This window comes from Hemiscyllium ocellatum, chromosome 28 (genome assembly GCF_020745735.1).
Source record: "Hemiscyllium ocellatum isolate sHemOce1 chromosome 28, sHemOce1.pat.X.cur, whole genome shotgun sequence".
Classification (NCBI taxonomy): Eukaryota; Metazoa; Chordata; class Chondrichthyes; order Orectolobiformes; family Hemiscylliidae; genus Hemiscyllium; species Hemiscyllium ocellatum.
Window position 1 is genome coordinate 10,028,041 of NC_083428.1, and position 25,700 is coordinate 10,053,740.

At 42.8% G+C, this 25,700-nt stretch overlaps 1 protein-coding gene across 6 annotated transcripts in view; it reads right to left on the minus strand.

The window, feature by feature from the left end:
- LOC132829161 (spindlin-Z-like) overlaps positions 1–25,700 on the minus strand; it is a 142,518-nt gene that overhangs the window by 58,264 nt on the left and 58,554 nt on the right. Inside the window, exon 2 of one of the 6 annotated variants that reach the window (XM_060846500.1) lies at positions 4,405–4,559. The exons of 4 other annotated variants lie outside the window; for them this stretch is intronic. The gene's annotated coding sequence lies outside the window, so the exon portion shown is untranslated. Of the gene's footprint in view, positions 1–4,404; positions 4,560–14,729; positions 14,751–25,700 lie in introns of those variants that run through there. One more of the 6 variants, XM_060846503.1, reaches the window with a different exon arrangement.

Below are 25,700 nucleotides of genomic sequence, written 5' to 3' on the forward strand. Positions count from 1 at the left end.
CCTCCCCCACTTCCTCTGGCAGCTCATTCCATACACATACCACCCACTGCGTGAAGACGTTGCATCTTAGGTCTCTTTTATATCCTCCCCCTCTCACCCTAAACCTATGCCCTCTAGTTCTGGACTCCCCCACCACAGTAAAAACTTTGTCTATTTATCCGATCCATGCCCCTCATGAATTTGTAAACCTCTAAAAAGGTCACCCCTCAGCCTCCGACGCTCCCAGGAAAAACAGCCTCAGCCTGTTCAGTCCCTCCCTGTAGCTCAAATCCTCCAACCCCGGCAATATCCTTGTAAATCTTTTCTGAATGCTTTCAAGTTTCACAACATCTTTCCGATAGGAAGGAGACCAGAACTGCATGCAATATTCCAACAGTGGCCTAACCATTGTCCTGTATATCCGCAACATGGCCTCCCAACTCCTGTACTCAATACTCTGACCAATAAACGAAAAGCATACTAAATGTCATCTTCACTATCCTATCTACCTGTGACTCTACTTTCAAGGAGCTATGAACCTGCACTCCAAGATCTCTTTGTTCAGCTACACTCCCTAGGACCTTACCATTAAGTGTATAAATCCTGCTAAGATTTGCTTTCCCAAAATGCAGCACCTCGTATTTGTCAGAATTAAACTCCATCTGCCACTTCAGCCCATTGGTCCATCTGATCAAGATCCTATTGTAATCTGAGATAACCTTCTTCACTGTCCACTACACCCCCGATTTTGATGTCATCTGCAAACTTACAAACAATACCTCTTATGTTCGCATCCAAATAAAAAAAAACTGTTCTCCAAAAGTTAAGAAAATTAAAACTTACAGCAACACTCAGTGCTTTGGAGGGATGCAGGGATGAGGAGGATGAACAGCAAAGTCAAGATTTGCATTCAAGTCAAGTATCTGCTACTGGCAACCACTATGTGGAAGCTAGATTGACACTGCATGTTACAGGGCCTTATGGGCTATTGTGGCTGTATTGAGTCTTTGGAAAACCCAACTAATTAGCCCCTTCCCCCAACTTACAGTTGCCCCTTCAAGGTTAATGTCCAATCCCATATGAATATTATTATTGAATGTGCTAATTGTTTATGCAGTACATCCCAAATCAAAACAGCTCACTGAAGAAAACAAATTTGCATCTCCCTTCTAGTTGTTTTGCTAATTATCTTAAATCTGCACCCTCTGATTACAAACTCTTCCAGTCAGTTCAGACTGGTTTTTGTTATTTACTCCATCAAAACGCTTCATTATGTTGATATTGCTCAGGGAATAACTGTACTCTAAATTATTGCTCTCTGTTGTTGCATATGCAACCAATATTCATCAATCAGCCTGATTCATGAAGAACACCCAGTTGAGGGAGGAAGGAAGGAAGCAGAGATTGGTCGACAGCCATGGAACTGTTGCAATTTTATTTATGTAGTGTTTTTAAACATAATAAAAAAAAGTGCTCTACTGTGCACTGAGGGAGCATTAAAAAGCAAAATTAGACAAAGTCATTTGGCAAAATGTTTGACTAAAAACTTGGTCAAAGGGGTTGATCTTAAGAAACACCTTGAAGGAAGGGAGAGGCAAGGTGTTTCAGAATTCAGGGTGGGAATTCCAGAGTTAGACTAAGAGCAATCATAGCAACAGTCACATCTTCAGGAAACAAAAAAAAAAAGGAGAAAATTCAAGTGCTTGGTGATTTAAAAAAAAAACATAACCATTTCAAAATGACAAAATGACCATTTCAAAATGTTGTTACGTCTGATTGCTAGATCTAATGCTGGACATATAACAGAAATATTGAATGATCCTAAGAAAATGAAGGACAAGCAAATACAAAATGTCCACTGGACTACAATACCTCGCTTGGGGCCAAATCAGACATTTTCCCCCCTCATTTTCCCATTAAAAGCACATACAGAGGAGAATTCTGATTTTCATATGAAATAGACACAGAGGCACTAGAAAAGATGCAAATAAAATGACAATGGTACCAGGTCAGAGTAGTTAATAGGATGCAATCTATCCCATAATTTGTGGTGAGGAACAGATTGTCCAACAACAATTTGTAGTCTGTTTGCTTCAATCCATTGTCAGCTTTGCAAAAATGGTAGTAAGTCCCTAATTTCCTCATGAAGTTCAAGAAGTGGGATTTGCACAAGAACTGTCAACTTAAACGTAATGTAGAAAGTCAGGACTGGTACTTCAATCCTGTAGCTGATAGATGCTGCCAATTAATCTCCTAAAAAAAAAGGGAGGGAATAATTTACACCCATTCCTACATGCAGAAAAGTGTGGTTATTTTTAAATGACAAGTGTAAAATGTAATTAATTTTCACATTTTCCTTAGTTTTTAGTCTCTTGGGGTGATATCTTTCTTTTGCTCTCTATTCGTTTCTGTAGCAGATTTGACTCCATTGCAGCCCTTTTCCTTGCACACAACTTCTCTATTCCTTGCTCAGTTCATAATGCTCTTTCGTTAAAGAGACAGATACAAAGGATGCCTCCAGCTCGTAGGTGATTCTATGAGAATCTTCCTTGGGTAGCTATGCTGCCACCAAATCCTTCTTGTCATGTCAAGTCCATGGGGTTTACTAGTATTATTGTCTAATCCTTCACTTAAGTAACTAGTTTGTTTGTTACAGACCTGACTAAAATAATAAATTAAATTACAGTATCTTAGACGGTATAACTGCATCAAACTTGGCAAAAAGCATTGGTATCTCCTAAGAGATACCAGGCTAACCTTGTTATTTACAGTAGGGATAAAACTCAAACTGGAACAAGACTTTCAGACAACCACAAAAAATGTGGTTGCTGGACATCCAAAACAAAAACAAATTTCTGGAGAAACTCACGTCTGGCAGGAGCTATGGACACAAGGCAGAGTTAATGTTTCATTTTCAAAGAGGTTCTTCAATTCCAAAGAAGGGTCATTGGTCTGGAAACATTAACCGATTTCTCCAGCAATGTCTGTCTTTGTTTCCATCAGATAACTAAAACTGACAAGCATCTCTAGCGAACAACAGTCATCTCCTAGCACGTGGAATTAAACTTGCTTCAGAGATAACACTTTCAGGCTACCTGTCTTGGACAACAGACTGTCAGCTGTGTTGCTTTCTGGTGCCCGGTTGACCTCACTATGATACTATTAGCTCTCATGTCCAAGGGAAACATTATTCAATTGAAAGAAGGGTGAAGAAAAATGTCTGTCTGACAGAGCAGTGGTGAATGATGATGACTCCTATAAAGTCTGAACTATTAGGAGTGATCACATCCTATGTTTGCCAGAAAATCTTTTTACCCTACAGTAACTTTAAAAAAAAAAATTTTTTTCATGTAATATGGGCATCACTAGCTAGGCTACGATCTGTTGCCCTTCAATTGGCATTTGTGTGCCATTTTGAATCATTGCAGTCAGTCAATTGGTAAGGACATTCACAGTGCCACTGGGAAGACAGGAAACTTCAGAATTTTGACACAATGACAGTGAAATAATAGCAATGCAGTTCTAAGTCAGGGTGTGTATCAGTGGTTGAGGGACGAAGTGTTTAAAATGATGGATGAGATGCTGATCATGCAGAGGGCTTTGCCTTGGATAGTGTTGGGCTTCTTAAGCATTTTTAGAACTCCATCCAGGCAGGTAAGTGGATGAGTACAACATCACATATTTTGTGTCTTGCAGATGGTGGGTAGGCATCAGGGAGTCAGGTGGTGACTGACTCACCAAAGTATTTCCAACCTGCTATTGTAGGCATTGCTATTTACATGGCTCACCTGGTTCGGCTTCTGGTCAATGACGAGCCTCAGGATGTTGATAGTGGGAAACTCAGTGACGCTTTGAATGTACTGGGGAGACAGCTAATTTCTAAATGTGAAGATGCCTATTGGCTGACATTCATGAGTCACTAACGCTACTTGTTACTCATCAGTGGAAGCCAGAAAAATGAAGAAATTCAGCACGTCCATAAACATAGAACATGACAGCGCAGTACAGGCCCTTCTGCCCTCGATGTTATGCCAACGTGTCATACCAATCTGAAGCCCATCTAACCTACACTATTCCATGCAAGTCCATATGTTTGTCCAATGACGACTTAAATGTACTTATAGTTGGCAAATCTACTACCATTGCAGGCAAAGCATTCCATACCCTTACTCCAACAGTCTCCAACTTTTACAGATGCATCATAAAATATTTTCTATATAGATATATCATGGCTTGGTGCAGCAACTACTATGCCCAGGACAGAGAAACTATGGAGTTGTGAACACAGTCCAGTCCATCACGCAAGCCAACCTTCCATATATTGACTCAACCTATACTTTACGCTGCCTCGGAAAGACAGCCAAAGACCCCTTCCACCCTGGATATAATCTCTTCCACCAGGAAGAGACAAAAGCTTAAACATACGCGCCAACACGTTCAAGTACAGCTTCTTTCTCGCAGTTATTAGACTGCTGATGGACCTCTCATATCTTCCTTTCTGTGGACCTTCTCTGCGGCCATCTCTTCGTATTCCTCGCTCAGTTCTATCACCCTACGATCCGAGTGATGATCTGCCTGTACTACACGCAAAACAAAAATATTTCACTGTACCTAGGCACATGTGACAACAATAAAGCAAATCAAATGCATGAATGTCCATATCCTGCTACACATTGGCACACAGACAGCTTCATTATCTAAGGTATGACCATCTCCTGTGACTTCAGGATAAAGAAAATGGCCAGTACAACAAAGAAATCTACCTTGAGGTTATTGCAATGGGAATACTTGCATATTGTCCACTGGTGAGCAAAGTGCATCTTAAAACAAATCATGTCTTTCAATGCCAATGAGTTACGCCTGCTCAGGGGAAAATCAGGCCCCACATCTCTTCAGTCATAACAAATATTTCCATGTGCTACAATTCAACTGTAACGTCTGCAAACTGACCTCTCTAAACATAACTGCCATTTGCGTATCATTTCCTGCTCTTTGTTAAGCTTTCTCCCATAAACCCATTCTCACTATCTACAGTTCTTCACCCAAGTTTACATTACTAAGCTTGAGAATTAACACTCAGTGACAGTTTATGACCTCATGTCAACCCTCAGAACCTGAAGGATGCAACATTTTTCACAGATAAGCCATTACATGGAGGTGGATTCACTGCATTCCCTGAATTACAGCACAGTTACCTAATCAAATCCATGCTGCTTTTCTCTATAGCAATCCTGTCAGATTCATTGCAGGCTTTAGGGATGGGCCACGGCAAATTTACTTCACTGTCAAGTGTCAATCCACATTCTTTTGAGACGATTGATAATGTGTACTTCCAACACCCTCATAGCAGGTAAAATTCAGGCCGCTGTTAATCACTGCATAAAGACGCTCCTCCTCTTAATCCTCTTGGCCAAAACAGTAAATCTGTCACACAATCCCTCCCAACTGCCCACCTCCCCTCCCGCACCCCCCCCCCCTCCGCCAGTTCTTCTACTAACTAATATAGTCAGTTTTTATTTACTAAACTCATTGTTACCTTTTCAATCAAGTCAAAGAGAACAACACTATGATCTCTAACCTAAATTTGTAGTTCCAACGCTCATCCCTGGAACTGTTCTGGTAAATCCTCACTGAGTCCTCTCAAACATAATCACATCCTTGCTAAGGTGTGCCTTCAGTTCTGATCACCAATACTTGACCTCTGGTCTCTTAAGGGGTTACATCACAATCCATATCATATTAAAGGGGTTACTGTATGTATTAAGAGCAGATAGCACAGGGAAACTTGCAATCACCTGGGCTTGCTCTGAAACCTCATTTTGCCTTCAACTTTTATGCATATAATTGCTTCTTGCAAAATTAAGTCATGAGCTTCTCTACTACTGCATAGCCCACCAATACACAGAGCTTGCCTTGTACTAACAATGTTATATTGTTTATCCCATTATACTGTCTGTATCACTGATGCAGATGCCATTCTCTCAGTGATTCCTCAGGGCAGTATGTCTGTATTTATATAAAAGCATTGCCACTGGAGCAACCTTCAATTACCCAACTTTCAGGACATTACCTGTTGTTTTTAAAACTAACAGATGGCCTTTATTTCCTACTGAATTTCTTTCTGCATTTGGAAATATTTCAATTAGCAACACACTTTATAACCTGACCCAACTGCTGAGTCGTTGATAACATTATTATTTTTTCCCTAGCTCCATTATAAACTCATTAGATACTTAGGTCAACCTTGTATAAACCAGAATGGGGGGGGGGGGTGGGGGGTGGGGGGGCGGAAATAAAGGATGAGAGCTTTGCATAATTCTTGACAGAGATAGTATTGTCTGTGGATCAGTCATCCAACTAAAAACAATCTTACCCAAGCTCACGAGGACAAGTCTGGCTATCATCCTACCTTTTATCAAGATCCAAAAACAGATTAATTGGAGTATCATCTCAGTACTGTTGGTGGCTGTTTTTTTTCTTGGCTGTGCACAAAATGTTGCTACAAATACCTGTACAAGACTAAAGCACATCCGAGCAGTACCATTTAGCACTGTGCAACCTGCCAGACTGACAAAGCTTACTTCCCTCCTCCCTCCCCCCTCCCCGAGATTGGTGGAACGTAGACTCAAAACACAAAAGTCCCACTGCCAGTATCAGCAGTCGGCAAAACGACTGCTTCAATTATAACCATGCACCAGAATTGGCCTCAGCATCTCTGGTCTTAGTGGGATTGGAGGAGAAAAAGTGAGAACTGCAGATGCTGGGAGATCAGAGCTGAAAATGTGTTGCTGGAAAAGCGCAGCAGGTCAGGCAGCATCCAAGGAACAGGAGAATCGATGTTTCGGGAATGAGCCCTTCTTCAGGAATGAGGAAAGTGTGTTCAGCAGGCTAAGATGAAAAGTAGGGAGGAGGGACTTGGTGGAGGGGCATTGGAAATGTGATAGGTGGAAGGAGGTCAAGGAGAGGATGATAGGCTGGAGTGGGGGTGGGGGCGGAGGGGTCAGGAAGAAGATTGCAGGTTAGGAAGGCAGTGCTGGGTTCAAGGGATTTGACTGAGACAAGGTGGGGGGGGGGGTGAGAGGGAGGGGAAATGAGGAAACTGGAGGAATATGAGTCCATCCCTTGTGGTTGGAGCATTCCTAGGCGGAAGAGGAGGCGCTCTTCCTCCAGCTGTTGTGTTGCTATGGTCTGCATGTCCTTGGTGGAGTGGGAGGGGGAGTTGAAGTGTTGAGCCACGGGGTGGTTGGGTTGGTTGGTCCCGGTGTCCCAGAGGTGTTCTCTTAGTGGGTTTGGTGTAAAATCTAGTTACTGATACAGATAGGCATCTGTGGATTTTTCTTTTGATTTTACTCATTCACGGGATGAGGGCATCACTGGATAAGTCTATTGTCCATCGCAGAGAGCAGTTCAGAGTCAAACACATTGCTGTGGGTCTGGAGTTGCATGCAGTCCAAACCAGGTAAGGATGGCTGTGTTTTTTTCCCTAAAAAGGACATTAGTGAACCGATGTATATTTTTTTGAAAATCAATGGATTTATGGTCATCATTAGACTCTTAATTCAGTTTTTTAGTGAATTCAAATTCCACCACCTGCCCAGGCAGGATTTGAACCCTGAATCTCTGGATTAACAGTCCAGCAAAGATATCACTAAGTCATCAACTCCTGTGCTTCCAGATGGTAATAGATCTTGGGTGTAACTAGCATAGGGACCAACTGTGGTTTCCCCACCCACCACATGTTCACAATGGCATATGGTGTCCTGGGAGGCTGCCGATTCCATTCAGAAGTCACCACAACCCAGAGAGGAATGTGGTGAAAGGTGTTTAATAATATAATATTAGATTTCAAAATAGAGGCAGTTGGGTCTTGGTTCTGTCTGCGTTTTCCTTTCTAACTAAAACCAAGTTCAAAATGTTTTGTCAGAAAGACGACTACTGAGTCCTGCGGTGTTCATGGAAAGGCATTGATACTGTCGGGTTTATAACAGCTGGAGTAAAAAGGTGCTTTGTTACCAGTTCAGAAGAGTATGGGATTGAGCATTTTTTAAAAGTTCAGTTCAGAAGACAACAGTGAGAAACGTAGAAGTTTGATTTCTCTCCTTGGAGATCAGGGCAGTTCAAGAGACAAGTCACCTCAGCAGAAGGGTTTAGTTTGTGAATCTTCAAAATCAAAGTCTAGGTCGAAATCTGCAGGTTTTTAGAACAGGGAAGGTTTAGGCTCTCAGATTTGTGATAAACTAATGGTAGCAGACCTTGAAAAGACAAATGGAAAGTGGAAACAATTCAATGGCAGGGATATTGTAGCGAGTCAGTTATGTAAATTCTTACAGTGGAGGTGGGGTATAACATCCCTGAACTAGAGACATTGTAACCATGTATCTTCAGAAACAGGACACAATTTTATTGTGTGTTCAACATCTAAATAGCTTGATTTTTTATTTATTCTTAGTTGCAATAAACTTCTGTTGTTAAAGAAATTCTGCAGTCTTGTGATTGACTACCTTGTTAATTAACTCATGAAAAGAAAAACATATGATCGATCATATCAAGTTTCATTCTGGGATCTGATTTGCCCAGGAGTAAGAAGGGTTATACCTGAAGCATTGACTTCTCCACCTCCTGATGAGAATGTGTATAAGGTGTAAGCAGGTAGGGAAGGAGTCAAGTTTTGAGTTTGGTGAAATAAAAAAGGTTCAGCTAAGCATGACTCAGATCAAATAAGAACTTGCAGTAAACAATGAGCTGCTGAAGGCAAGGGGAGTGGGTTAACAAGGTGGAGAAGTGTTCATTATGTAAAGCCATCTAACAAGATGAAGCAGCATTCAGTACGTAAAGTCAGTTAACAAGGTGAAAGTTATTCATTGTGTAACAACAGATGGCTCTGATTGTAACAGTCATCCAATCAACACGTATGTTGCCTTATCTGGATGTTTCTCCCTGTAAATGGCTATGTAGTTCAGTAAGAAATTACTGTTCGAGAGAAGACAGAGAACTCATGCCCTTGTGCACATGGGCGATCGTTCTCTCTCCCCCCAGGGCCTGGAATAAAAGACGAAGGAGGTAAAACTATATTGTGTCTCCGAGTGTTTTGCTTTGACTGAGGCTGGAATGGGACAACACTGATGCTGCCTGGCTTGCTGTGGTTCTTCTAGCCCCTGACTTGTCTACTCAGGAGCAACATCAGCTGGGATCATAAAAGGAATGAGAAATTGAAGGCCTGGGAAAGGAACTCTCAATCAAAGTACAATGCTGGAAACCTGCATTGAAAGTTAGCAGGGAAACTCATTAGGCTGTTGGCAGCTCTGATGAAAGTTATTGAACCAAAACATGACAGCATATGCTATATAAAAATGGAGTTTGAGACCAATTGTTTTTTTCAAAAGATGTAGGGTCTGAAATATATAAGCAATTTTTTTTAAGAGGGGTTGAAATCTTCTCTCTATTGTATTGCTACCCAATGGGTTATGTCATTACATGAGCTGGTTGTACAGTTGCCAGATCAGTGACCGGTCCTGCCAACTCTGCTCCAAAACTAGTGCAAAACGAACTACACTTAAGTAATAATCTCCACGGAGACAAACATTCATTAGCATGCACTAAATGCATCAAATGCAGATGCAGGAAACTGCTCATGTGCCAGAAGCCTATCATTCCAGTTCTGGCTTTGGCTTTCTGTCACAATTCAAAACTGTTTTCCTTCACAAGATTGGTACACCACCCAGGCTGGCTTTGAAATCTGCGATCACTGATTTTCTTGCTCACTTCAGAACAGGGATTTGGATTGACCCATGAAAATGTAAGAGCTCATTGTGGAGATTTTTGCTAACATATGTTACAAATTAATTTCCAACTGTGGCCATTTGGTCATTTGTTGTTATTAAGAATCTCCTTGATGAGTTTCTCCAGAGTTTAATATTAATCTCCAAAATTTCAGTGTCCCCTGATAATCTCTTGAAACCTGAATCTGAGGTGCCATAAAATTATTGGTGTTAAAATCTGAACAAAGTTGGAACTAGGCTTAGAATCTTGATGTCGCATTGATGTCCATGGAGAGCAAGCTTGGCAAGAATAGAGTGCACTCTAATGAGGTGGCACACCTTGATAGATCGTGTTAATGCATCGTGACAAGAGGAGATTAATTTTGATTAAATAGATTTACACCAGGGAGAGCTACGATTTACTACCTGTTCGCCCAAAAGATTTAAATAGAAATTATGGGTCAACCCATACACAATATTGACTCTTAGAGTCATAGAGTCAGAGAGATGTACAGCACGGAAACAGACCCAACGGTCCAACTTGTCCATGCCGACCAGATATCCCAACCCAATCTAGTCCCACCTGCCAGCATCCGGCCCATAATTCCTCCAAACTCTTCCCATTCATATACCCATCCAGATGCATTTTAAAAGTTGCAATGATATTAGCCTCCACCACTTCCTCTGGCAGCTCATTCCATACACGTACCACCCTCTGCGTGAAAAAGTTGCCCCTTAGGTTTCTTTTATATCTCACCCCAAACCTATGCCCTCTAGTTCTGGACTCCCTGACCCCAGGGAAAAAACTTTGTCTATTTACCCTATCCATACCCCTCATAATTTTGTAAACTACTATAAGGTCACGCTGCAGCTTCCGATGCTCCAGGGAAAACAACCCCAGCCTGTTCCCCCTTCGCCCACCTCCAACACACTGCATCCACCTGGACATCCCGCGCTGGCCTATTACCTGCCTTCGACCTCTTCATTTCCAACTGCCGCCAGGACATTAACTGCCTCAACCTGTCTACCCCCCTCCCCCACTCCAACTTCTCACCCTTACAATGCGCAGCCCTCCAAACCCGACATCATCAAGCCAGCAGATAAAGGGAGCGCAGTGGTAGTCTGGCGCACTGAACTCTACACCGCTGAAGCCAAACGCCAACTCGAGGTCACCTCTTCCTACTGCCCCCTCGACCATGACCCCACCCCCATCACCAAACCATCATCTCACAGACCATACAGAACCTCATCACCTCAGGAGATCTCCCACCCACAGCTTCCAACTTCAGTCCGGGAACCCCGCACTGCCCAGTTCTACCTCCTTCCCAAGATCCACAAGCCTGACCACCCTGGCCGATCCATTGTCTCAGCATGCTCCTGCCCCACTGAACTCATCTCTACCTACTTCGACCCTGTCCTATCCACCCTAGTTCAGGAACTCCCCACATACGTTCGAGACACCATCCACGCCCTCCACCTCCTCCAAGACTTCCGTTTCCCTGGCCCCCAACGCCTCATCTTCACCATGGATATCCAATCCCTCTACACCTCCATCCACCATGACCATGGCCTCCAAGCCCTCCATTTTTCCCTCTCCAGACGTCCCCAACAGTACTCTTCCACCGACACTCATTTGTTTGGCCAAACTGGTCCTCACCCTTAATAATTTCTCCTTCGAACCCTCCCACTTCCTCCAGACCAAAGGGGTAGCCTTGGGCACCCATATGGACCCCAGCTATGCCTGTCTTTGTTGGCTACATAGAACAGTTGATCTTCCATAATTACACCGGCATCACTCCCCACCTCTTCCTCCGCTACATTGATGACAGCATTGGCGTCACCTCGTGCTCCCGCGACGAGGTTGAGCAATTCATCAACTTCACCAACACATTTCACCCTGACCTTAAATTTACCTGGACCATCTGACAACTCCCTCTCCTTCCTGGAGCTCTCCATCTCCATTAATGACGACCGACTTGACACTGACATTTTTTTTTCACAAACCCACAGACTCCCACAGCTACCTGGATTACACCTCTTCCCACCCTACCTCTTGCAAAAATGCCACCCCGTATTCCCAATTCCTCCGCCTCCACCGTATCTGCTCCCAGGAGGACCAGTTCCACCACAGAACACACTAGATGGCCTCCTTCTTTAGAGACCGCAATTTCCCTTCCCACGAGGTTAAAGATGCCCTCCAATGCATCTCGTCCACATCCTGCACCTCCACCCTCAGACCCCACCCCTCCAACCGTAACAAGGACAGAACGCCCCGGTGCTCACCTTCCACCCTACCAACCTTCGCATAAACCACATCGTCCACCGACATTTCCGCCACCTCCAAAAAGACCCCACCACCAGGGATATATTTCCCTCCCCACCTTCTGCAAAGACTGTTCCCTCCGTGACTACCTGGTCAGGTCCACGCCCCCCTACGACCCACCCTCCCATCCTGGCACCGTCCCCTGCCACCACAGGAACTGTAAAACCTGCGCCCACACCACCTCCCTCACCTCTATCCAAGGCCCTAAAGGAGCCTTCCACATCCAAAGTTTTACCTGCACATCCACTAATATCATTTATTGTATCCGTTGCTCCCGATGCAGTCTCCTCCACATTGGGGAGACTGGGCGCCTCTTAGCAGAGCGCTTTAGGCAACACCTCTGGGACACCCGCATCAATCAACCACACTGCCCCGTGGCCCAACATTTCAACTCCCCCTCCCACTCTGCCGAGGACATGGGAGGTCCAGGGCCTCCTTCACCGCCGCTCCCTCACCACCAGACGCCTGGAGGAAGAACGCCTCATCTTCCGCCTCGGAACACTTCAACCAATCAATGTGGGCATCAATGTGGGCTTCAACAGTTTCCTCATATCCTCTTCCCCCACCTCACCCTAGTTCCAAACTTCCAGCTCAGCACTGTCCCCATGACTTGTCCTACCTCCTTTTCCACCTATCCACTCCACCCTCTCCGCCCTGACCTATCACCTTCATCCCCTCCCCCACTCACTTATCGTACTCTATGCTACTTTCTCCCCACCCCCACCAGCTTATCTCTCCACGCTTCAGGCTCTCTGCCTTTTATTCCTGATGAAGGGCTTTTGCCCGAAACTTCGATTTCGCTGCTCCTTGGATGCTGCCTGAACTGCTGTGCTCTTCCAGCACCACTAATCCAAAATCTGGTTTCCAGCATCTGCAGTCATTGTTTTTACCTCTTCCTGTAGCTCAAATCCTCCAACCCTGGCAACATCCTTGTAAATCTTTTCTGAACCCTTTCAAGTTTCACAACATCTTTCTGATAGGAAGGAAACCAGAACTGCACACAATATTCCAAAAGTGGCCTAACCAATGTGCTGTAGAGCTGCAAAATGACCTCCCAACTCCTGTACGCAATAATCTGACCAATAAAGGAAAGCATACCAAACGCCTTCTTCACTATCCTATCTACCTGTGACTCCATTTCCAAGGAGCGATGAACCTGCATTCCAAGCTCTCTTTGTTCAGCAACACTTCCTTTTCTGAACCCTTTCAAGTTTCACAACATCTTTCTAATAAGGAGACCAGAATCTCATGTACTCAAGAATACACAGGAACTTTGCACCTGTCGCCAGTATTTGTTGGTCGACTGAGTGTTTCTGGAATTGTGTCCTTATTGAAGAGATTGAGATCCAGTGAGAACTACAGTACAGCAGTCAAGTGTTGGGACATGAAGCATCTTTACATTCTACTCTGTCAAGTCACAATGACAAACTGACCTCCAGGAGTGACTGACCTAGATTTAGATTAATTTTCAGTTGTAATCTCCTGGAGGCCTATCAGTGACCAATTTGACACACAAACAAGATTGGAAACAGATTCAGAAAAAAAAGAGAGCCATTGAATAGCAGACCAGACACATCACTGACACCAACGACAATTCTTCAGTTAGAAAGCAGAGGCTGGGAACAATTTGCTGTACTAGCTCAGTCACTATCATAAACAATAAAAATGGCATTTCAGAAGGAAAACAGGGCAGGTTGTAGATCCACTACCAAAAATCAGCAGATTCTACCTTTTTTCCAGCGAGTCTAGTAAATTTTTACTTCCACTGCTCGAAAATTATCCAATGGAGGGACGAAGTTAAGATGTTTCAAAGGTGAATATAAACGGATATGAATAATACCACAATCGAGGGGTTATACCTGGAAAAAGGAGGAGGAATTTCTTGCTTTTGAAACAAAAACATGATCCTTAAATGAGAAAAAGATTTGGTAGAGTAGACAAAGATTGGTTATGGAGGCAACAAAAAAGCTTGACATTATAATGGAATCATTATTAAAATCAATACAGAGATTCAGAAGAGAAGGTCATTTCCAGAGCATATGGGAATCAGAGTCGCAGATGTACAGCACAGAAATAGATGCTTTGGTCCAACTCGTCCATGCTGACCAGAAATCCTAATCAAATCTAGCCCCATTTGCCTGCATTTAGGCAGTATCTCTAAACCCTTCCAATTCGTATACCCATCCAGATGCATTTTAAATGTTGCAATTGTATCAGCCTCCACCACTTCCTCTGGCAGCTCATTGCATACATGCACCACCCTCGATAAAATGCTGCCCCTTAGATGCCTTTTAAATCTTTCCCCTCTCATCCTAAACCTCCTGTATGCCCTCTAATCTTGGACAACCCCTATTTAAGAGGAGATTGCATAAATCAATAATGATATGGAAATGGGCTAGAGAAGAGTTAGGGCAATAAAAACACTGACACATTCCAGTGGAATTGGCAGGTCCCCTTCGGTGCACTAAATGCTATATAATTCACACGTTAGCAAAATCTAACAATCTCTATAATGATGTGCCTTAACAAGGAGAAAACAGACAAGGAGGAAACTGAGGGACATAACCAGGAAAGAGCCATGCATGAATGACAGAGCTGAAGTACCTACATAATTAGTCAGTACACAAATGACCACAAGAGCCCTTGTGACACACTAGTAGTGTCCCTACCTCTTGGTCAGGAGATCTGGGTTCAAGTCCCACCTGAAAAAGACGTGTAATAACATCTGCAAGACTAGATTAGATTCACTGTAGGCCCAACCAGTCCACACCGACCCTCCAAAGAGTAACCCACCCAGACCTATTTCCCTCTGACTGATGCACCTAACACAAGGGGCAATTTAACATGGCCAATCCACACATCTTTGGACTGTGAGAGGAAACCGGAGGTCCCGCAGGAAACCCATGCAGACATGGGGAGAATGTGTCTGTGTGGAGTTTGCACAGTCACCCAAGGCTGGAATCGAACCTGGGACCCTGGCGCTGAGAGATAGCAGTGCTAAGCACTGGGCCACCACACCCGCCATCTCTCAACAGGTTGATTAGAAAATGTCTACAAAGGATCACCCGCATCTTTCTTCATTGGACGGAGACACAATTGTTATAAGTAGCTCAAGGGGCATTCCATGAGCACAAGGCAATGCAAAGGGACAGGTCTCTATAAAGTACCACAGCCAGTACTGGGTGTGAACCTGTGCCATGGGTATCATTCCATACCAGTTAGAGTCAACTGAGCTGATCAACACAGTGTCCCCGATTGCAGACAAAGCTAGTGCACCATGCAGGCTAGACCAAGGGGCTGGGAGGTGAAAACCAGATTAGATCCTTCACTGAAAATAAAGAACGACAATATACAGCAAGAACCAAGCTGCAACATATCGATGCAGATCAGAGTTTGAAAATAGAAATACAAATAGGTTTATGCATGGTTAGTTGCCGAGCTTGTTATGCACTCATCAGAACTCAAAATACACAAGCTTGTCTAGACAATTTAAAAAGGAACATTTTTACAAAACACAATGAAAATAAAATATGCTGCCAAAGCATTTTGCCTTGCTTCCATCTGGACAAAATCACAAGAATAACAAATGTCAGAGAATCTTACAATTTTGTCCTGATAAATGCAAGACAAATAGTTTCAAAACATGCTTCTATTTTTCAGAATTACCCAAATTCTGTCCTGCCAAGTGTCTACTTCACCTCGTGAAACATTGCAAAGCTGACCCTTGCTTAAAAAAAGCCAATCATTTTTAAAATCTACCTGCATTCACCAAAGGTCCATTGGATCAAGAGAGGAGGAGAATCTAACTGCAGTTTCATAAACCCCACAGAAAGGCTGGGAGTGCACAGACACAAGACACTGATGGAACTAAAATGGAATCATGCAGCACAAGAGATTATTCAGCCCACTGTACCTGTGCCAGCTCCTTGAAGGAATTGCTCAATCACATTCACAAGCCCCCAAAAATAGAACATAGAACAATATGGCACAGGAACAGACCCTTCGGCACACTGGATCTGTTCTGACCATGATGCTATTTTAAACTATTCCTATCTGCCTGAACATAGTCTGTATTCCTCTATTGTCTGCCTGTTCATGTCCCTTAAATGCTGCTATTGTATCTGCTTCTACCACCTTCCCTGACTGAAAGTTTCAGCCACTTGAAGCTTTCACCGCACATCTCTCACCTTAAAACCTATGCCGAAAATGTGTTGCTGGAAAAGCGCAGCAGGTCAGGCAGCATCCAAGGAACAGGAGATTTGACGTTTTGGGCATAAGCCCTTCCTCAGGAAGATTCCTTCCTGAAGAAGGGCTTATGCCCGAAACGTCGAATCTCCTGTTCCTTGGATGCTGCCTGACCTGCTGCGCTTTTCCAGCAACATTTTCAGCTCTGGTCTCCAGCATCTACAGACCTCACTTTCTCCTTAAAACCTATGCCCCCTAGTATTTAACAGCCTCACCCTGGGAATTCGACAATCCACCCTATCCAGTCATACAGTCATGGAGATATACAGCAAGGAAACAGATCCTTCAAATCAATCCATCCACGCTGACCAGATATCCTAACTTAATCTAGTCCCATTTGCCAGCACTTGGCCCATATCCCTCTAAACCCTTCCTATCCATATATAATTACAATATTTAAAAAGGCATCTGGATGGGTATCAACCTCCACCACTTCCTCTGGCACCTCATTCTAAACATGCACCACCCTCTGCATGAAAAAAAAAGTTTCTCTTTAGGACCCTTTTAAATTTTTCCCCTCAACCTAAACCTATGCTGTCTAGATCTCAACTCCCCCATCCCAGGGAAAAGACTGTCTATTTATCCAATCCATGCCCCTCATGATTTTATAAACTTCTATACGGTCACCCCTCAGCTTCCCCGCTCCAGAGAAAACAGCCCCAGTCTATTCAACCTCTCCCTATAGCTCAAATCCCCCAACCCTGGCAACTTCCTTGTAAATCTTTTCTGAACCCTTTCAAGTTTCACAACATCTTTTCAATAGGATGGAAACCAGAATTGCACACAATATTCCAACAGTGGCTTAACCAATTTCCTATACAGCCGCAACATGACCTCCCAACCCCTATACTCAATGCTCTCTGACCCATAAAGGAAAGCATACCAAACACCTCCTTCACTATCCTACCTATCTATCTACGACTCAATTTGCAAGAAACTATGAACCTGCACTGCAAGGTGTCTGCTCACCAACACTCTCTAGGACTTTACCATAACCAACTAAGATTTGCCTTTCCAATACATAGCACCTCACATTTATCTAAATTAAACTCAATCTGCCAGTCTTCAGCCCACTGGCCTCCTCATAATTTTAATGTGTTTCTATCAAATCACCCCTCAGCTTCCAATACTGTCATGAAAGCAATCCAAGTTTGTCCAACCTCTTCTTTTAGCTAATACATCAATCCAGGCAGCATCCTGGTAAACCACTTTCGTGTTCTCTCCAAAGGCTCCACATCCTTCCTATAGCGTGACAAATTGTGCACGGTACTTCAAATGTGGCTTGGTCAAAGCCTCAATTGCAGCATGACTAACCAACTTTTACTCAACGCCGTGACCACTCAAGACAAGCATGCGGTATACCTTCTCTACCACCTTATCCACTTGTGTTGCCACTTTCAGGGAACTATGGACTTGGACTCCAAGACTCCTCTATCATTGATCCTAAAGGACTGGTCATTTACAGTATACTTGCCTTTTGCATTTGACCTCACATCTGTCTTGATTAAACTCCATCTGCCATTTCTTCACGCAAGCTTCCAACTGATCTACATCTTCGCTATCTTTCCTCACTATCCACAGCTCCACCAAAATTGTCTCATCTCCAAATTTACTAATTAGCCCACTGACATTTTTCATCCAAACTAAATGTTCCCTTTACAAGTGTTTATTAAATACCCATTTGCAAATTCACTAGTTAACTGGTTTCCAGCACCATTTCAAGCAGGACATCCTGGATCATAACAAATTTCTGCAATAGAAGTGAACATTCCAATTCACCTCTAAAGTTCGTTGACAAAGAATATCTAAAGTGTGTTCTCTAGTTGCCACCCTTTGCGCTAATGGAAACATTCCCACCTCCCCCCAACTACCCTAACGACCCTCAAGACACAAAACAGCCATTTGGCCCATCAAGCCCACTCTTCCATTTAACATGATGATGATCATCTCATTGCTCTACTCAGCTCTCCCCCCATAGAGTCATTGATAGGCATTGGATGCAAGTTCAATAATAATCTTCAGAAGCAAGCTGGGTAAATACCTGAAGGAGGAAAAAATTCCAGCGATGTGGGGAAAGAGAAAGACTTAAATGGATTACTCTTCAAAAGAGTTGGCATTGATTTGATGGATGAAATAGCTTGCCTTGCGGCAATACCACTTCATGATTAATATGTAAATATACACAAACATACATATACATTTAAAGTCCCCACGCACAGAACACATTATTTAAGACAAACAACTTTACTGGAAGGTGTCTGTGCTTGGATGGTTTGTTGGACTCTGCAACATTAACAATGACTAATTTTACCACTAACTTGCTTCTCAAATTTCAACAAAGTGTGAAAGGGGAGATGTGTGGCACATCCGCTATCTTCAAGGGGTTAGAAACTAAACAAAACACGACAGCACATAGTCAGCCCTTTAAAGGCAATGAACAACAAACCAAGGAGAAAGGTAAAACCGAAACATCAACTAACAGGCACAAAATCAAAACCGAAAATACTTAGTGAGTCAGATAGCATCTGTGCAGAGACCAAAGCAAAGCAATGTTACAGTTTCACAGACTGATTTTTCACTCAAACTCTTACCAAGTGATCTGGCGATGACTCCCAGCATGATCTGCTTTTATTTCACAATTCATACAGCAACATTCTTTTTTTCCAAGGCAGACAAGCTACTTCAAAAATACTAAACTTGCTTATATTGATGATTCATATTTTATTTGAATACTAGAAATTTCAAAAGAGAAAAAAATACATATTTGATAAAGGGAGAAGCCTGCTGGGACAGAGCAGAGGAGTCCTGGTAGTTGGAAGTTTCTTTCACAGAGCTGCCACAAGTACAAGTACAAGTACAAGGGGTAAGCCATTCTGGACTGAGTTGAGGAAGAATTTTGATGCTCAGAGTTGTGAATCTGTGGAATTCTCTCCCACAGAAAGCTGTTGGAGCCAGTTCATTAGATATACTCAAGAGGGAGCAAGACATGGCCTTCGTGGTTAAAGTGATCAAGGGGTGTGAAGAAAAAGCAGGAGTGGGATACTGAAATCGCATGATCAGCCACGATCACATTGAATGGTGGTGCCGGCTTAAGAGCCGAATGGCCTACTCCTGTATCTATTTTCTACGTTTATATGTAATAAATACAAGGGCTGAATGGTCTGTAAAAACTGTATTCGTTTTTGCATTTTTTTTTGTATATTGTGGACAGAAATGGAAAAGTATTTTTTCCAAAATAAAAAGTTGACAAATTGCTGCACTTTTTGAATGCAAGTAACTTGTAAGTGCTGATTAGATAGTTGCAGGTTCAGGGAGTCGGCAAAACATCGTGGGCCTAAGGGCCTGTTTTGTGCTGTACTTTTCTACGTTCTATGAAAGTTTACAGGTGAGCTCGAGCCAAGTGTGTGCAAATCGACATTCAACTGGCCAAAAGTAACTGTGTGGTCTATGGTCTCGTGACCATTTTTTGATGACAAAGGCCTTCTGCCTGCCAAAAACTATACGATTGGCTTCTAGGTAGCTGAACACGTTGGGGCTATGAAAAAGAATGAGAGAAGCCATCAGATCTCTAAACTCAGGAGGTGTCTCTGATTTTTTCTTTTAAAAGAGTAAACCGCTGAAGCCTGAAGAAAGCTAGTTAATTTTTCCTTTAGCAGTGCCAAAGACTTTGAATCAGTAAGTCAGAGACCTTTTTAAGTGTGAACCAGTCACCCTGCACCACCTGCAAGCAAGTGAACGCACCTGGAGAAGGAAGATGATCAGGAAACAGAGTTCTGATCAGTGTTAGAATCAAGTCAGCAAACAGGGACACCAAACGGCTTTGTATTATTTTCATCTGCCTGTAATATGCGTGTTTTATCCCTGGGCCCTGTCTGTGTACAGGAAGAGTTTAAAGTGGAGTAGAGTTTTAACTAGTAAAGTTGTACGCCAAGAGTTTAACATTGTTTACCCATTGATTTGGATTAAATAGCAATTCTAGTTCAGTACAGAAACTTGATCCATGCTTTCTGTTCACCTAGGACTTAAAATTGAGTAAATTGGGAAATGTGGGATACGTTTTAAAAATCTAACTTGTTTAAAAAATTAGAATCTCTACTGTGTGGAAGCATGGCCATTTGCCTCATTGAGACCACAGCAACTTTCCAAAAGAGCATCCCACCCAAATATCAGCTTTGCATCAATGCTGGAGGCAAGCACATTGGAAAACTGCTGGCAGTTCTTGGGGAGTTACACGTTGCCTTTCTGATCTGCCTGCTGCGTGGGTTGCACAAATCGAAATGGTCAATGCATGAACAGGAGCTAACAATTCTGACTCCAGAGAAATACTGGGGGAAATACTGAGTGGTCAGAGGTCCTATTATTTTTGTGAGACATTTAACAGAGGCCAAGCCTGCTGTTACGCATTGAAGAATAGATCCCATACTTCCTCCTTACCAATATCAGGATGGATAAATCAGATCTGATTGCTCTTTATAGGGGCCTGCTGTGTGCCAACAGCCAGTGAAGGTTCCTTTATCCCGCCAAGTTCTCAAAGAGCTGTAAAATGCTCTGTGGCACTTTGAAGTAATAAAAATGCTAGGGAAATACAAATTCTTTTCTCCTATACCTACTTAATTGGAGATAGTGCTTTCAACTAACGTCATATTATACTTGTTGCAAATTCCATTACAACTGTCAGGTCAGTTTTGGTTCACAATTAAGGTCAATTAAGTTCCTCAAATCTTAAAATGGTACAGTTGAAAACAGGACACCTTTTCAAAATTAAAGGCAGTTTCTCTTACAGTCACTCAGGACTGAAAGAACAATCTTCCAAACTTCAGGGTCTCCCCATTTGCTGATTATTTCACTTATTTATACTCGTGTGAAACACAATCTCATGGAAGGGTTGACCCCCCACCCCCGTATGTTTGGTCAAAAAAATACGAATGTTTCTATTTCTCTCGTGTAAATGTCGACCCTAGTTCTTCACAGATAACAGATCAACATTTGGGTCAAGGTATTATCCTGTACATAAATGTTATAATGAGGAAGTGAATTTTTTGTGCCATTGTGTGTTTTGATGCACAACTCACACCAGTTTAGTGCAAAAGTTTAAGATGCATCAGGTTTGAGTCAGGTGAAAACCTTCCTTTATATGCAGCTCAGCTGAGCTCAGTTCCTCTGTAGCACTCATGGAATACACAGTCTTATTACCGCAATTGGTTGTGTTTTTGTTTAGAGATCAATTGGACTTCTGCTAATGATGTGGTATTTTAGACCGTAACACTAATTTCAGCCCCTCAGAAATAGTATTCATGTAATAGTCAACCCATAAATTTAACCTTAGAAAATAGTCTAAACAAAATTTAACTTTTACACGAGTATATATGGTACTTGCTTTGCTGACACCAAGTCGACTGGAGAGAGTGACAGACACCAGGTGTACCCTAGTAAACTTCTGAGGAGTCTGTCACACCTGATGTCAAGGGAAACAGGAACCAGGAGAGACCTATGTTGAGGAGAAAGTGAGGTCTGCAGATGCTGGAGGTCAGAGCTGAAAATGTGTTGCTGGAAAAGCGCAGGTCAGTCAGCATCCAAGGAACAGGAGATTCGACGTTTCAGGCATAAGCCCTTCTTCAGGAATGAGGAAAGTGTGTCCAGCAGGCTAAGCTAAAAAGGTAGGGAGGAGGACTTGGGGGGGGGGGGGGGGGGGGGGGGGGGGGGGGGGGGGGGGGGGGGAAAGGGTGTTGGAGATGCGATAGGTGGAAGGAGGTCCCAGCAGGCTAAGATAAAAGGTAGGGAGGAGGGACTTGGGGGAGGGGCGTTGGAGATGTGATAGGTGGAAGGTGACCTATGTTGGCCAAAGGAGGTTCTTATGTGCCTCTTGGCCTATAACCCCATCTTCAGTTGTTCAGAAAGGCAAAAAGCATGTGCACACACTTGCTCCCCCTCCAACCCCACTGTAGCAGGAGCATGCATTGAACCTGATTTTCTAAGCTGGTGACAATAAACAAGCATCATGAGTAGTGGCAGCTTTGGTTCAGGCTACACCTCTTGGGGAAAGCCTTCCTGCCACCTGCGTTCAGAAAAATGATACAACGTCTGCAGATTCCAATTCCATTCCTTAATAACTCCCATCACTCAGGTCCACAGACTGTCACAAGGACAAACTGATCATAAACACTTCAAGACAAATCAAAATTACTGTTCATAATAAGTCATTGCAAAATGCTGAAACCTTAGAAACATGGTCAAGATAAAAGAACAATCACGACACCACCTTGGTATCCAATAAAAGCATAACGATCAAAGTCCATTCTCAGGCTCAAGTCAAAGCCCCAACTGATGCAAATTAAAATAATTTTACCTTAAAAGCTCAAGCCCATGAGTCAATAACACAAAACCTTTGACTGGCATTGAACAGGCAAGCACACAGGAGTGGCACTTAGCACAGCTGGTGAAAGGCCAACCCAAGGGACCAGTTAGTCTACGACACATGCAGAACCATGATCCTTTTCCGGTGTTTGCACTGTGACCCACTGCAGATACCAACACACTCCTAGAGACCTGAAAAACTGAAGAACGCATCTTCCCAATCCAAACCAGTTATGACTGATCAAATTTCAAGTGTTAGCATTGGAAAAGAAAAGCTCATCTTTAGCAAGAATACCAGTAAGGTGTTAAAAACAAAATAAATCAGCCAACCCCTCAGGTCCCCTTAGATATTTTCACAGACCGTCTGAGTTCTGCTGACTTTAGTTGCAAAACATATGACTGTACAATATGGAGCCGAGCCTGAAGGATAACTCTTCGACTGAACTTCTGTCTACACTCAATTTGTTGAGATTGGGCTGGCTGGCATTAGCGATAATATCATGAACCTCTGCACTTCTTGGTTAGACAGTGCACAAGAATCAGGACACACCAAGGAGGGTTTCATTTGTAATAAATTGTTAAACTGTCGCTAATGGCATTTCCAAAAGTTCAATTTTAGTGTTCTAACATTCTTCTCCTTGATGGATACAAAACCTTCTTTCCTCTTTTCCATCTCTCAAAATAATACCCATTTGTTGCATACAAAATGCTGGATTAATTCGACACCTTCGTGACATCCACCAACCCTCAAACTGCCACCCTGGTGAGGGTTTGCCTTAAGGAGGGCACTTGTACCCGATGGGGCAACACTTACGTTAGCTCCCATATACAAACATTACAACTTCAGACAGAGATATATATAAACCTGTAGCATTTTTACAAATCCTCTACCTATAATAGGTGGAGTGACCCCCACCCTTCACTGCTTTCCCACTCCCATTCCCAAACAACAACAATAAGTCAATGCTCTGGAAAGGTCCTTTGGCCCATCAAGCACCCTACTTCCCATCCAATTAAAATCCCCAATGATTTAATCCGGAGGTTTAGGTTGGGTTGATGCCTGCTTTACACTTCACCGAAAATAGATAGAGCATGGAAACAGATCCTTTGACCTAACCCGTCCATGCCATGCTCCCAAACTAAACAAGTCTCTACTGCCTGCACTTGGCCCATTATCCCTCCAAACATTTCTTATTCACATACTCATCCAAATATCTCTTAAAATGTTGTAACTGTACCTACATCCACCAATTCGTCAGGAATTTCACACATAGACACTATTAAAAAAAAAGTCGCTCCTCTTGTCCTTTTTAAATGTTTATTCTCTCGCCTTAAAATTAAGCCTCCTAGTTTTGAAGTCTGCCATCCCCGGGAAAAGACCTTCATCATTTAACTTATCTACACCCCTCATGATTTTATAAACCTTAAGCTCAGCCCTCAAACCTTTTACTTCAGTGAAAAAAAAGTCCCAGCTTTTCTAGTCTATTTTTATATCTCAAACCCTCCATTCCCAACAACATTCTCGTAAATATTTTCTGAACCCTGTCTAGTTTAATAATATCCTTCCTGCAGCAGGGTCACCAGAACTGCACACAGTACTCCAGAAGAGGCCTCACCCACATCTTATATAATCTCAACAGGACATCACAACTCGTATACTCATAGGTCAGAGCAATGACAATTCAAATTCACATCTCTACAATCCTGTTTGTCCGACGCCCTTTTTCCCAACTCAGAGTTCGATATTTATTTTTATTTGTTTTCCTCTAACTCAAATTTTTTTTATTCTCTGGCATTATTTTCCAGGTTCAAATTTTTCAGCCTTTGGCCAGATTTCCTGCCGTCTGAAGAAAGGAAATATTTTTAAAAACCTACTGCATCCTTCACTGTGGTCACTGGCTATAAGGAGACCTAGTGCTATGAACACAGCAGCATACATGAGCCAAACCACCTTGTCCGCACAGTTCCTGAGTGCCACATTTCTAAAACTGTTGCCCTCAGGTACAAGATTTGCGCGACTCATCCTTCTTGCAGATAAAATCCAATTTCACCAGCTAAGGAAACAAGGAATAGTTACGTGGCTAAGTCATGGCCTAGCTGTAAATTCGCCTGTTCTAAGTCAAACTTCAGAGACTTAAGTCTCACCATCTACACAGATTATCCAGTACATTAGTGCATCTTCATTATCAGAGAGACTGTCTCTCTAATGCCAAATCAAGGACCCCACCTGTGACATCTTAGGTGGGTGCAGGAAGAGCATCTGGGCATTATTTGAGAATGAACAGGAGACTCTCCCCAGCATCCTGGTCCATATTTAATTTGGAGAAAGATTATCTGGACCATCTTGACACTGCTGCTTGTAGGACCTTACAGTGTTCAGATTGTTTTATCATAGGAATAACAGCCAGCAATCATGCTTCACGTTTAATCATTACCTGCAAACTTTGGACATATGAAGGCGTGAGAAACTTATAAATGCTTTCTTGGCCCTCCAACTGCATTGAGTAACATTACACAGGTTGGCCACATGCCACTCAACATATTGACACAAGGTTCACGTGAAACTGGAGACTTGTCTGAAGGGTTCCTTTCTTCAAAGTGGCATGATTGCTGTTGGCATATCTCAACACTACTACAATTCAATAGAACTAGAAATGAGAGGGAAATGCTATAAATAGGACAGAGGTGGACTTCTCAAAGACTGGCAATGGTCCAGCTGACATCACACTATTGCGTCCTTGAGCTTGGCTCTGAATTGTAGAACACTGATTTAGTTGGAATTAATTAGGAAAATAACAACCCTTTAAACAAAAGGGTCAATGTAAAATAATTTTAAATCAGTAATTCACAGTCCTGACAGAAGGTGGATTAAGGTCATCATTGTGACATTTTGAAAGTAATTCTAAAACTTGCATTCAAAAAAACACGTACTAACTACAACAGACCAGCCTTATGGTTGTTTTGCAAACAGACGAGTCAATTTGAGCACAGTGTGATCTCACAAACTAGCAAACAGGCACACACCAATTAATATTTGCTTG